Raw genomic sequence first — 15,736 nt, forward strand, 5'->3', positions numbered from 1 at the left:
AGAAATATAGGAAGGAAGGAAGGAAGGAAGAGAAGGAAGCAGCAGAGAAAGTAAATACTTACTGAATAAACAAAAATAATGCATAGTAGAATTTAAAATATAAAAAGAACTGAAGTATATGAGGACAATAACAAAAATATGGAGAGAGGTAAATGGAATTAAAAGGTTCTGAGCCCATTGCATTGTCCTGGAAGTAAAAAATTATATTAGACTTTAATAAGTCAGGGCTGAAAGATTATCTTCTAAGATAATCCACTTAAGATAGTAAAAAAAAAAGTAACCAATAAGTTAATAGTGGGGAGAAAATAAGATAAAAATATACTTAATTAGTCTAAAAGAAGGCAAGAAAGAGGGAGAAAAGGCAAATTAGATAAGGTAAATAAATACAAGTAGGTGATTAAAATCCAGGTATATCACTAGTTACATTAAATGTAAACAGACTAAACATTCCAATTAACAAAGATGGTCAGACTGGTTAGAAATTAAACACCCATATGTCACCTATTAGAGACACACCATTATAAAAAGGATAAAGAAAAGTTGGAAGTAAAAGGATGGAAAGAGACATACCATGTAAACAGTTTTGAAAAGGAAAACTGTATAGCTAGCTATACACATATCACTTATAGTGGACCCTAAGGCAAGAAGCCATATAGATATAAATAGGGACATTACATAATAATACAAGCAAGGGTCAATCCACTAATTAATAACATAATCTTTAAGTACCTTAAGCAAAAATGGGTAAACTCCAAGGAGAAGTAGAGAAATCCATACCAGAATGGGAAATTTTAACATACTTTGTTCAGGAACAGAATAAGGAGACAAAAGAAAATCAATGAGGTTACAGAGAATTTGAATAAGGGGGATAACAAACTTGTACATGTGTGTGTATAAAATCACTCAACAACTGCAGAATGAAACTCTTTAAAACCTTTAAAATGCATGTGAGTACATGGTGCATTTATGAAAATTAAACATAGTATATTATATAAAGATTATATGTATATATATTATATATATAAAGATTATATTCTATAATCTTTTAGTTATAGATTTCTTGTTACATCCCACTGTCATCAAATCATATCCAGTGTGATTTTAATTTTTTCATATTTGTTGAAATTTGCTTTGAAGCCCATCATATAGTCATTTTTTGGAACACTTTTTGTTTATTGAAGTATAATATACGTATTGAAAAGTGCACACATCATAAATGTACAGCTGGATAAATGTACACAAACTGAACGCATCTATGTAACTAGCACACAAATCTAGACACAGAACATTGTCAGCACTCCAGAAACTCCAATCACAATCCGCCCGAGGGTAACCACTATTCTGACTTCTAACAATCTTGATTTGTTTTGCTGTTTTTATACTTTATATATATGGAATTATATAGTATGTATGCTTTTGTTTTACTATCTTTGGCTAAACATGATTATTTGTGAGATTCATCCATGTTGTTTATATAGCTGCATATCATTGATTCTAGTATAGGATTTCAGGGTGTGAATGGTCAATTTTTTTTTTTAAGATGTTGGGGGTAGGAGTTTATTAATTAATTAATTAATTTTTGCTGTGTTGGGTCTTCATTTCTGTGCAAGGGCTTTCTCTAGTTGTGGCAAGCGGGGGCCACTCTTCATCGCGGTGCATGGGCCTCTCACTATCACAGCCTCTCTTGTTGCAGAGCACAGGCTCCAGACGTGCAGGCTCAGTAGTTGTGGCTCATGGGCCTAGTTGGTCCGCGGCATGTGGGATCCTCCCAGACCAGGGCTCGAACCCATGTCCCCTGCATTAGCAGGCAGATTCTCAACCACTGCGCCACCAGGGAAGCCCCTCAATTTTTGTAAATGTTCATGAATGTCTATGTTCATGAAAGGGTAATATTCTGAAATTGCCTGTAGGAGTGCTCTATATATGTTTGTTAAGTCTTTTGCTAATTGTGTTGTTTAAATATTCTATATTCTTTTTATTCTTTTTATTTGCTTATTTTATGTGACTGAAAAGTTATGTTAAAGCGTCCCACTATAAATGTTGAATTGTTTATTTCTTCTTGGACTTCTGTCAATATTTTACTTCATATATCTTGAGGCTTTTAATTTTATTTAGATATTTAACCAAATTTAAATTTGTAATATTTTCCTGTTAATTGAAACTTTTAACATTATGAAATAACTCTCTTTATCTCTATTTTTGCTGGTGATGAACTATTTTAGTTTTTGTTTGCCTATAATGTCATTCTTGATATTTTTCCTTGGCTATAGAATTCTAGGTTGGCATTTATTTCATTTTGATACATTAGAGTTATCAGCTGTCTTTGGGGTTCCACTGTTGTCTCATTGTGCTGTTTTATGAGTTATTTCTTACTAGTTTTATTTCAGTTTTACTAATTTTTTTTTTTTTTTTTTTTTTTTTTTTTTTTTGCGGTACGCGGGCCTCTCACCATTGTGGCCTCTCCCGTTGCGGAGCACAGGCTCTAGACGTGCAGGCTCAGTGGCCATGGCTCACGGGCCCAGACGCTCCATGGCATGTGGGATCCTCCCGGACCGGGGCACGAACCCACGTCCCCCGCATCGGCAGGCGGACCCCCAACCACTGCGCCACCAGGGAAGCCCTAGTTTTACTAATTTTGTCTTCATTTTGTGTCTAATATGCTACTAGAAGTTTCCCTTGAGGTTTTTTTTTAGTTATTATATTTTTCATTTAAAAATTCTATTTATTATTCAAATCTGCTGGGACATTTTAAATTTATTTTTTCTTCTCTGAAAATATTTTCAAGCTTGCTTTTTATCTCTTTAAATATATTAAATCTTTGATATTTCTAGAGTCTGCAGTCTGAAAGTATGTTTCTGCTGTGTGCTGCTTCAGCTATTTTTTTTTTTTTTTTTTTTGCGGTAAGCGGGACTCTCACTGTTGTGGCCTCTCCTGTTGTGGAGCACAGGCTCCGGATGCGCAGGCTCAGCTGCCATGGCTCACGGGCCCAGCCACCCTGCGGCATGTGGGATCCTCCCGGACTGGGGCATGAACCCGTGTCCCCTGCATCGGCAGGCGGACCCTCAACCACTGTGCCACCAGGGAAGCCCTTCAGCTGGTTTTTGATCACAGCTCCATATTTCCATGTGTGCCAGATTTCTCCTGACTTGTGATGGTCATTACCCTGAAAATAATATTTGTCAGGATATCCTGAGATCTTGAATGAAAGTGCATTCAGGATAGATTTTTATTTACACCTGCCAGTGTCTGAAAACTACTAGTTGTAAACTGCTTTAATCTAAGTTCAAGACTTGAGGGTCTTTGGAGACTTAGACTCTATGTATACCCAGCTGAAAATCTGTGGGATATCCAGTATCCAACCACAACTTTATAAGATTTTTTTTCCTTTCCTGTTTTCCTTCTGTTCTGGTTGGCTCCAAGTCAAACTCCCCAGCAGTTCTCTGGGCTGGAGAGTGGGTAGGTTTGTTACACCATTACCTGGAGAATATAGTCCTTGGGGTTCCAGATTACTGTAGTTTGGAGATCCTATAAGAATCCTTAGTTTATGTACATTCTGGTCCTTAATTTATGTCTTTCTCATCCCACAAATTATCTGAATTTATGTCCAAGTTTGTGTTGGCAGATGCTTTCAGAACGAAAAGCAAGTTCAAAATTCTGCTCACCTCTTTGGATTTAAGTTTCCTCCAGAATTTGTCTTAGCAGTTCCTCATTAACTTATCTGGTTTTCAGTGCTTTTAAGATAATTGTTTTAATATTTTATCCAGAATATTTACTTGCTTTTAGTAAGATGGCTGCTCTGAATAATTTAGTCTGCCATTAGCTGAGATTCCCTATTATACAGTTTTATCACCAGCAGACTAGCATCTAAGTAGTATTGAAATGCTTCATAGGGGGATTTAAATATTTTATTATTAATTTTGGAAAGAAAGTAATTCATACATTAATTCTACTATGAAATACTTAGTAACTGAACGAAGAGAGCACATGCTTTCACTTAAAACATTCAGACAATAACTTATGAGGTAAAAGAATCTGAAAAAGAATACATATATATATATACACATATATATACATATATATATACATATATACGTATATATGTGTGTGTATATGTATGTAACTGAATCACTGTGCTGTATACCTGACACTAACATGACATTGTAAATCAACTAGATTTCAATAAAAAAAGAAAACACAAAACATTCAGATAATCAAACTTTATTAGAGGTAGTATTTGTGGCTTTACTTGACATACAACAATTTCTATATTTCTTCTAGTCACTCCATTTGACATGCTTTTTTGAGCATGAGACACTCAAAATGTGGAGACAGATAAGATATAATCCATAACAGTGAAAGATATCTCAACAATAAACAGGTAAACTGTCAAATATAATACAAATAAATTAGAGCTACAGTGAAACAAATATGTTTTTATTTGTTGCTGTATGGATTAGAATATACCTCTCTAACTTACCACAATTTACTTACACTTTTTAAAGAATTGCTTCAGGTAAAATATATAGTAGCCCAGAGGAAAAGCAACTAACTCAGTATGGTGTTTGATGGAGGGTGGGGATAGGCAGGGAAATCTTCCCATGTAAGATATCTCTATAGCAGAACATTAATGGAGCATTTGGGAAGCAAGGAGGTAGAGTGGAGAATGAGTATTTCAGGCAGAGCAAAAACCATAAAGGCCTGGAGGAATGAGAAAGCATAAGAGAAGCTGAAAATAGTTTGCTTTGGCCAGAGTATACTGTACATGTGTAAGCAAGGAAGAAGTTGAGGCTAGAAAGGTAAGTTAGAATCAGATAAGATCCTTCAATGCGATGCTTAGAAGTTTAGATTTTATCATGAGGAAATAGGTAGCCAGTAAGGTTGAAAAAAGATTTTAAAATAATTTTTCCATTAATAGTACCACATCATCATTGTAGATGTTTTAGGAAAAGAAATCATCTGTAATCCCAAAACCTAAGTACAGTCACAATTATATGTGTTTACAGCTCTTTTAAAAAAACATGTTCCATGCATATTTTTATTTATTTATTTACTTATTTATTTATTTAACTTATTTGGCTGCGGCGGGTTAGCTGAGGCACGCAGGATCTTCATTGCAGCATGTGGGAACTTTCGTTGTGGTGCACAGTCTCCAGAGCATGTGGGCTCCAGAGCACGTGAGCTCAGTAGTTGTGGCACTCAGGCTTAGTTGCCCCTCAGCATGTGGGATCTTAGTTCCCCGACCAGGGATCGAACCCGCATCCCCTGCATTGGAAGGTGGATTCTTAACCACTGGGCCACAGGGAAGTCCCCAGGCATACATTTTTTAAAAGTTTTCATCATTTTATAATTTTTTTTTTTTTGGCTTCATCGGGTCTTTGTTGCTGTGTGCAGGCTTTCTCTAGTTGTGGCGAGTGCAGGCTTCTCATTGCGGTGGCTTCTCTTGTGGAGCATGGGCTCTAGGTGCACGGGCTTCAGTAGTTGTGGCACGCAGGCCCTAGAGTACGCGGGCTTCAGTAGTTGTGGTGCGTGGTCTCAGTAGTTGTGGCATGTGGGCTGTAGGGCACGTGGGCTTCAGTAGTTGTGGCACGCAGGCTCAAGATTTGTGGCTTGTGGCCTCTAGAGCACAGGCTCAGCAGTTGTGGTGCACAGGCTTAGTTGCTCTGCGGCATGTGGGAGCTTCCCAGACCAGGGATAGAACCTGTGTCCCCTGCATTGGCAGGTGGATTCTTAACCACTGCACCACCGGGGAAGTCCTTCCATTCAATTTTTTTTTTAATTTATTAACTTTTTTAAGTTCCCCAAGCTTAGAACCTCAGTCTTGGACTCGAAAGTGTGAAGATATAAAGAAAGCAGAAACAAAATTCTCAAGAAAATATATATTGAAGTCAGTGTCATTCTGTGAATTTCTTAATATGCAATTTGAAAGAGTTCCAAGATGCATTCTATTTTAAGATAACTAATGGAAATCACATAAAGGCATTAAACTTATTTTTTTTACAGCTCACTTTAACCAAGTATGCAAATATGTCTATGTCCTACTGTGATATCAAATAACGTTTTTCCTCTCGAAGTTATACACGTAAATTTACACAACCACCTAAGTGAATTTGTAGATGTTGTTTTTTCAGAGCTCTAGGAATTTTTTAGGAATTTATTGTTGAATAGCGTCTCTATCATTGTCATCAAGAGAAAATAAACCTCCATTCACTTATTTATTTATTTATTTTTGTCTGCATTGGGTCTTCGTTGCTGCACGTGGGCTTTCTCTAGTTGCAGTCAGCGGGGGCTACTCTTTGTTGAGGTCTGGGGGCTTCTCATTGTGGGCTTCTCTTGTTGTGGAGCACAGGTTCCAAGCCCGCAGGCTTCAGTTGTTGTGACTCATGGGCTCAGTAGTTGTGGCTCACGGGCTCAGTAGTTGTGGTGCCCGGGCTTAGTTGATCTGTGGCATGTGGGATCTTCCCGGACTAGGGCTTGAACCTGTGTCCCCTGCATTGACAGGTGGATTCTTAACCACTGTGCCACCAGGGAAGTCCCTCCATTCACTTTTAATGTTGACTCAGTAACCTTGATGCATATACAAATTCTTTAATGAGAACTAAATTTGATAATTTAATTTGGTTATCTATTGTAACACCATTGAATCCCTCCATGATTCTTTTCAAAATATGTTGGGGAGAGAATAAGAATAGGGAATAATCCATGATGATTTAATTTTCTGTGCCTACCCCTAAACTAAAATTACCTAGTTCTCAGAATTATAGCTAAATTTTTCATCCAAGGATGCAATATTCATCCTTGTACTCAGGAAACTCACAGTCTGACATTTTTAGGGTTGCTGCTACTTTCTTAACACATCATTGTTGACACTTGGAAAGAATGAGTTTTTGTAACTTGAAAATCCTATTTATTCTTCAACTCCTGCTAGCTTAAGGAACACTAAATCTACATATCATAGGAGGCATATCTGTCCAATATATCCTATGTATTCATTGATTTATGAACCGATAAATCTTTCATATACAGTTTAAATGAGCTTATGATAATTGGATCAGAGGAATACTAGTCTAGTTAGAGAGTACAGCAGAAAACCAATCATGGGAGGCTATGATGAAATTTTAATTATGAAGGATATTGAATATCTTAGGGTGATAACTCTGTTGTAATAGATGTAACATTGAGTTGGAAAGAGAGAAAGTGAGATTTTTTTCCCCAGTTCTGCTTGAAATCAACTCTGTATTTCTAGTAAATTATCAAACCATTCTATGCTTCAGTTTTATATCTTCATTAAAGTTACCACCCCATTGTCTTTGGTTCACTGGGTTTATTGGAAAATTCCCCAATAGATTTAGATAAAGAAAAGTCTCACGTTAAAGTGTTGATTGACTGGGGAGTTTTGTGTATATATATGTATGTGTGTGTGTGTTTGTGTGTATACACACACACAAACACACACACACATACATATATATTTTTTCCTATTCAGGGCTGAAAAGCTGAAGTTGGCATCAAGCAACTTCAAGTTGTAGATGTATAAGTTAAATGATCTTTGAGACCCTTAGTTCAGAGATGCTGTATAAATAGAACCATTACTATAAATAGAACTAGATTTTTCTTCTCAATTCTGTCAGTCAAGTAGAGTACGCAAAAAAAGAATGCAGAAACTTGGGCTTTTGCTGTCTTTTGACTCACCCCTCCTTTCTCCTCAGGTTATTTGGATAATTTTATGAGACTTCTATCCCTATGCTGCACCCCTCTTTTTTCTGGCTAATAATCATTGAGAATTTATAAAATGAAAAATTTACATGCTTTATCTGAATAAATGTCTAGCAGAAACTGTTGGTAGTAAGTACTATTTTTCTTTATTTTACTAAGCTGAGATTTAGAGGAAAAAAAAAAAACTTTCCCAATGACACATAATAAACAGTAGAGCCAGATCTTGGAGTCTGGTTTTACATCAAGCAGGATTATTGTAAGAGGACCCTAAGTAGGTGCATGACCTAAGCATACAATGGGATTAAAAACCTGAAGTGGAGTTGCATCTATTATTGCTAGTGAAATTTAATCCTAGATCTTACTACCTAAAAGATACGTGTAAAAAGTTCTGAGGATACCAAAAAATTGAAGAATCTATAAGTCTTTTCTAATTTTAATAAAAGGCTTCTAACTTTGATAAAGGTTTTAGATAACATTAATTTCTCATCAAAATGCCTTAAAGGATCTTTTAATATCACAGAATACATAGTACATCTTAACTTGGCTAATTTAGAGAATTTATATTTTACCCACCTTATAATGTACACATAACTGCTGAAGGATTTATGTAACAAAACCCGTCACAAGGAATACACTAATGAGATTTATATTAGAAAAGTCTGGGAATTCCCTGGCAGTCCGGTGGGTAGGACTCTGTGCATCCAATGCAGGGGGCCCGGGTTCAATCCCTGGTGGGAGAACTAAGATCCCACAAGCCAATTCATTTGTAAAACCCCATTACTTAGGCAAAATATTGTAGGTGGGATCCTGCAAGCCATGCGGTGCAGCTAAAAAAAAAAATTCATTTGTAAAACCCCATTACTTAGGCAGAATATCATAGGTGGGAAGATGGTACTGAAGGAAGAGGCTGGGATATGAAATACAAATCTATTTTGTATAACACTTTTGCTAAGGCCAGCAATTTAAAAAATATATATATAGTCCAAATACATATATATGTATGTATGTGTGTGTGTGTATATATATATATATATATATATATATATATATATATATATATTCCAATTGAAGTCTCTAAAAGACAAAAAGCTTGTAGTTATAAAAACAATTGGAGGGCTTCCCTGGTGGCGCAGTGGTTGAGAGTCCGCCTGCCTATGCAGGGGACATGGGTTGTCCGGGAAGATCCCACATGCTGAGGAGCGGCTGGGTCCATGAGCCATGGCCACTGAGCCTGCGTGTCCGGAGCCTGTGCTCTGCAATGGGAGAGGCCACAGCAGTGAGAGGCCTGTGTACTGCAAAAAAAACAAAAACAAACAAACAAACAAACAAAACAATTGGATAGGATCTCATATAAAATACTTGGAAATTAATTGCTGGAGGCCAGTAACATGATTCTTAATTAGAAGTGCATGTGTAGTGGTCAGATGTAATATTACTATCTCAAGAAACAAGGGCATGGACAAGAGCTTCCTGAAGATTCTTTTAATTCCTTCACCTTTTTGGGATCCAGTTTCTTCATCAGTACCAACCTGACTAGGGATTGTGCTCTTGTGAGCATTAAATGAGTTAATATGTATAGACATAACATGTAAACAGTAGTGCTAAGGCATCAGCATGGCAAGGAGGACCCAAAAAGCCAACAGTTACTTGATACTCTGAATATATGAACAGATACTTTTGAGAATTCACCCTTTTTAGGTGGAGGTATAAGTTTGTTTGTTTTCTCCAAGCAACAAACACAATGGGTATAGAAAGGAGATACCATGGCTTTCCTTTAGACTGAGCTTAGGTCATATCCTGGAAAACAGTTCCAATTTGAGGTACCTCAACAATATCTACATTTTTTGAAATAGAAAAAAACAGTATACAGATCGATAAATGCTGTGGCTAAAACCCACTTGGGAACAAGGATATTTTTTAGTGCCAAATTACCATCTTATTTTATTCTATGGCTAAAATCCCAAGAACTTCAGAGGAGAAACAGAGCCAAACAAGTTTTTCTATTAAAATAAAAGGCCTTGAGTGATGAATGGAAACTTGGAACAGGTTTTAATGGCAATACTGGAAGCCAGAAATTAAATACAAACTTACCAATTTCTGGCATGTATTGAGTCTCAGATAGAATACTGATACTAATTTTATTGAATTAGAGTCATGGTTTACCCTAGGCAGTTGATATTCTCATTCTAGAGAGCTCAACTTGTTGCTGGATTGGCCTGGACACTTGATGCTTCCTCACTTTGAGTCATTGATAAAATATCGAATAAGGGATAAGACCAATGGTGAATCTCAGCAGTCACCTACAGGAATTTTCCTTCCAGGCTGAAGCATTCCATTAATAAACACTTTTTGTCACTGTTATCCAAACAATTATGAAATCATCTAATCATACTGTCTTGCAGCCTTTCTTTCTTCCTTTTGTCTGTAAGGATATATTGGGGGGACTTTGTTTAATGTCTCCACGAATTCCAAATTGACTATGCCTGTAGCATTTCCCTTATCAATGAGTCTAGCAACTGAAAATCTAAAATGCCCATGTGAAATTTTTTAAAGTCTATGTGGTAGGTTTGATGTTACCAGTTTTCAGTTAAGCCAAAGTAGTCCCTAGTATTGAATGCCTTTAGGTGCTCATATACAGTTACTTTAGTAACAATAGAGTTTTGAAGGAATTTATATCAAACTCAATGGCACTTTTTTAGAAATAGGAAATTTGGTACTCTAGTCACATCTGTAAGTTCTTCTAGTACTCTGGAAGATCATTTGTCACTTGGCTTATTTATAGCACTTTTATGCTTCCTATCTCCTCACTGACCTTGAGGTTCAAGTTCTACTTAAACATTTTGTTCAATGAAAAATAAAGAATTTGGGTGAGATACTTTCTAAATCTCTCTCAACCTTTAATATTCTGTGATTCTTGGTAGGCCATCTCAATTGAAAATACTGATAGGGAAGCAAAGCCCTCAAATAATTGAATAGTTTGATTTTATCTCTTATATTACACAATCTGCCCCAAGCCTTTAATGTATTCTCTGTTTTTACTAGTACTTGTCCAAAGATAGTTTGAGTTCCTTTGTTTATTCTAAGCAATTTTCAGATGCCTCAGTCAAAAATCAACAGTATATTAATTTCTCAGAACTATCAATAAAAGCTTAGAGGATCTTTCCCTAAAAGTTAATGCACTCCCTCTGGAGGGAAGGGACTGTGGAAAAAATTCAGCCATAATGTTATTTGAAAAATCTTTTTTATCTCTCCAACCATTGGATGCTGTACCTGTGATGAACGCTGTAATCATGTTGGTAAGCATTTTCCTTCTGAAGATGCATAAAGATCAGAAGTGCAGTTCGTTTATAACAAGATGGAATTTTAAAACTATTTTGGACCACACTAAACATTGGGATGTTCATTTGTTTCTGTTTTTAAATTATATATCATGTGCTCAGTTTGTGGAACAACATAAATATACAACTTAAAATTGAAAATTAGAACCTTCCCTATTTGGCAGATACTCCCATAATGGTCAGCCCATTTTCTATCCTGACCAGGGATAGAACCTGGGCTCCCTGCACTGGGAGTCTTAACCACTGGACCACCAGGGAAGTCCCATACCAGTATTTTTCTTAGAGGCTTAATTGGGTTGTGTTGATTGGTTTTGCTCCTGTGTCCAATGACCTTGTGATAGATGCATTTTACAGGTACAATTAAGGATACTATTTCAAAGTTCTCGTCTAACATGGGGGCAAACAAAATCATGTCTTTTTGTGGCATTTCTCGTATCATGTCACTTTCCACGTTAGTTATGAGCAAGGAATACCTTTATTTTACAATTTTTAATTATAATATAAAGTAGAAAGAGTGATAATACTTTTGAGCAGAACCTTTCTTAGCATCCAGCAACTTCATTAGTAGGATTCAGTTCTCCAGGTTTGAAATATTTTGAATTTCAAAATTTAAAGGAAATAAAATCATTGCAGTCTCTTGAGTCTTCTCACCATTAGACCTGGGGAAAAAAGGGAGAAGTAGCAGCACTTCTTGAATCTGCTAAAAAAGGATCTGAAGAAAATGAAACAGTCATCACTTATTTATTGAGAGTCTGTAAGTTTTCCTACACTGTGAAGAAATACACAGACATATACGACATGGCTTCTGCTTGTAGGTTGTGTATAATTAAGGTAAGGAAATAATATTAAAGCATTTGGATGAATTAAAGAATGACACATTCAGAATTCTGAATGTTAGCATTGAGAGAGATGTAGACTATGAAAGAGAAAAATAAAAGACTATGTTTAGAGTAGACAATGTTTCATGGATTAGGTAGGTTTTAAGATGGACATTGAAATATAGAGAACATTTAAAAGGGGGAGAGAAAAGATGAAGCTATTTCTATTTGAGAGAATTGCACAGGTAAAGTTGTAAATTTAGTTCTGTTCAAGAAACATTAATTAAGTATCTCTGTGCCAAGCTCTATACTGGGCGCTAGACATTACAGCATTTTTGGGAACACTTCTGTACTCTGTTGCCAAAGTATTTTCACATATCCTAAAAAGGTGAATCTCTTGTGAGGGAGCAAATCCCTTGAAGGAATTCTCATGACAGAAGTCTGTTTCCTTTGCTGATATAGAAAGGGACTGGTTTTTGTTTTCAAAATATAGGCTAAGCTCTAGAGATAATTGGGTAAGCTTAACTTTGGTGCACACTCATCTTCCCCATCATCACTGACTTCCTGTCTGGCATAGTTACAGGTGCTTATCTCTGTCTGATACCTTAAAGGGCCATGCTATATATAGACTGTCAACTAAGGTTACTGATGATAATAAATTGTTGCATTTTAATAATAACAATAACGTACTTGTCAATTACTATGTAGATTGGTTTTTCTTCTTTCCAGTTTTATTGAGATATAATTGACATACAGCATTGTATAATTTTAAGGTGTACAGCATGATGATTTAAGTTACATACATCATGAAATGATTACCACAATAAGTTTAATGAACATCCATTATTTCATATAGATAGAAAATAAAAGAAAAATTTTTTCCTCAGGATGAGAACTCTTAGGATTTATTCTCTTAACAGCTTTCATGTATAGCATACAGCAGTGTTAATTATATTTATCATGTTGTACATTATATCCCTAGTACTTATTTATCTTATAACTTGCAGTTTGTACCTTTTGATTACCTTCATCTAAACTCCCCCCTCCTACCCCCCCACCTCTGGTAACCACAGACCTTATTTTTTTAAAAAAATTTTATTGGAGTATAGTTGATTTACAGTGTTGTGTGATTTCTTTTTCTGTGTGTTTGTTTGTGAAGTATAATTGACCTACAGCACTATGTTAATTTCTGGTACACAACATAGTGATTCAATATTTCTATGTGTTACAAAAGGATCACCATGGTAAGTCTAGTTAGCGTTTGTCACCATACAAAGATATCACATTATTATTGACTGTATTCCCCATAGTGTACATTTCATACCTGTGACTTATTTATTTTGTAAGTGGAAGTTTATACCTCTTAATCTCCCTCAGATTGTTTTATATACATCATCTCATGTAATCTTAATGATTCTATGAGTTTACTTAAAATTGTCTTCCCCAATTAAAATGAGTAAACTGAAGCTTAGGTTAAGTAACATGACCAAGGCCACACGGTTAGTCATTGGCAGGGGTGTGACTGACTTCAAAATCTGCGCTATTCTGCTTTTCAATAGTGGGTTCTTGAAGGTCCAAGGAAAGGAAGGAATGCATAGTGGTGTGGTTGAGGCATTAGTATTAATATTTGTAGACAGAGCACTTGCCAGCAATCTAAGCAATCCTATTCCACCAACTAGTAAGGTTGGCATGAGACATGTACAATAGTATGAGCAACTAAATCACTGTACTGCCAAATACAGAGTTTGCCATCTCTTTAGTACGTCTTTGAAGAGGTAGCTGATTTGTGTTGGTGCTATGTTTGTCTTCTCAGCCATTGAGGGAGTAAGTACAAGTTGAAGCTTATGATCCTGACACATCAAAATGGACAACCTGGCAGATGTCCTTGCTGGAAGATGACAAGATTGCTAAAAGAGGAGCCCTGATTTTTCTCCTGAGATTTGACACTTGGGGGCTTCCATTAAAAACATTACCAAGCCTCTGTCATTTTAATCTCTTCTTTAAGTGCCTGTGATCTTTTCAGGGGCACAGGTCCACGCATGGTCAATTCCTAGTGACCAGGTTTCAGAGCTGTGGGCAGAGGTGGCAGCGACTGTGAAAGCCTGGGAGGAGATGAGGGAAGAAAAGGTCACTCTTCCTGACAACTTATAACTTGATTCCACCTATAAGCCATTTATTTTCAGAAATAAGTAATGGGTGAAGACATAGGCCAGGCCTACATTTCATGCACTTGAGAGTTAAAGGCTTTCTGAGATCAAATTACCACAGCAGAGACAGAGTTACTGTAGGGACATTTTGGGAGGAAGCAGACAGAGAGGGAGAAGCCAGAGGCCTAAGAACAGAAACAGGAATAGAATGTGATGGAAATTGCTTCCCACTTTGCACTCCTGAGGGAACAAAGAGGACAAATAAGAAGCAGCAGGGATAGGAGGAAGCTGGGAACTTCTCTGGAATAAAATGGGTTAGGCTGTAGAGTTGTCAGCTGCTGTACTTGGTAGGGGGGAGGAAGAGATGTACTAGTCCAAGCCTTTGAAACCTGGGTGCCTTGGCCCCTTCAACTATGCCCTGAAGGAGGGAAGCATGCCAAATGTCAGGTCTCCTAGTTTTGTTCCAGTTCATAGCTAGAAAATGACAGCAGAAGATCTAGGGGTGAGAGGATGCTGAGAGAAGAGAAGAGAAAGAACATTTTAGTGAGTGCTTTTGTACAAGTGGGACAATGAATTTTAAACTCTTGTGGAATAGATGGGAGGGCCTGGGAACAGTGGATGTTCAAAACAGAGAAACAGAGGCAATGACAGAGAACAGAAAGTCTTCCTCTGATCCTTCTGCCTTCTTGTTCACTGACAATTGGTTATCCTTTTGTTGCCTCTGCAGCAATACAAGGGGGGAGTCTTAGGGGAACAGAGACCCGGAGGGGTAAAGGAACCTTATATTTATGTAAGATGAGCTGCAGCCATTGAAATTGCTGGCTATTGTGAGATAAATCCCAGCCTTCCACATTTTGCTTAGTAACAGCAGACTTTTCACTGCAAAGCATTAATGGAGTCCAAATTCCAGCCAGGCTTGGGAAATCAAGAGTAACTCTCTTGATGTAATGGTTTTGCAGGCTCCTGAAGACATTGTCATCCGTTAAAGAAAAAAATTTAAATCACTCTTGAAAGAAAGAAAATGTCTTGGGTGATAAATGAAAAAAATTTGAAGTAAAATGAGGAAGAGCTTGAGGGAAGAATCTCTTTAAAATTTTACAGGATCCTCCCCACTGTGATCAAAAGGGGTCAAATAAGAGCTTAGCCTGCAGCTTCATGGAACCAATTTTTTTAAAGAAAGAATATTAAAACCTGAAATATTGGTTATTTGCCAAGGCACACACTGGAAGTAAAAGCCACTTGGCTAGGAGCAGAATTGAGTGTTGGATCGCAGGATGCTAGTTTTAGGCTTGCTCCGCGAAAGATGACAGCACTTGCCACCACCCCCCTCCCTCTGCCCTAGAAGTTTCTGCAGTATTTAGGAGTATTCAGGGAAAATGTTGGTGTCAGGGAAATAATCCCCATCATCAGTAACGCCAGAGCGCCTCACTTGCGTTTGTTTCTTTGAACGTGGAGCCGCCGCCCAGATATCCGTACTTAGCCAAGGCCCTCGGTGTATTTTCTTGACTTGCGCTTGGAAATCTTTTCCTGGGAGCTGAAAGCCCGAGTCCTAGAGACTTAACTGCTTTTCCTAGAATAATCTCCTTACAAGACCAGTTCAGCAGCCGAAGGACCGTGGAGGCTGGCTGAACAGGACAGTGGGGGCAGGGAAAAAGGGAGTGGCCGTGTTCCCGGGGTCTGCTGGGATCCGGCCGGTCCGGGGCGAAGGAGCTGGGGCTGG

At 37.3% G+C, this 15,736-nt stretch overlaps 1 protein-coding gene across 8 annotated transcripts in view; it reads left to right on the forward strand.

Moving 5' to 3' along the window:
• Nucleotides 1-15,736, forward strand: part of LOC308615791 (protocadherin alpha-C2) — a gene marked incomplete at its 5' end in the record, with an annotated part of 150,963 nt that overhangs the window by 91,151 nt on the left and 44,076 nt on the right. The gene's annotated exons all lie outside the window — the stretch shown is intronic.

The sequence above is a fragment of the Mesoplodon bidens genome, assembly GCF_964165515.1.
Source record: "Mesoplodon bidens genome assembly, chromosome: 4".
Taxonomy (NCBI): domain Eukaryota; kingdom Metazoa; phylum Chordata; class Mammalia; order Artiodactyla; family Ziphiidae; genus Mesoplodon; species Mesoplodon bidens.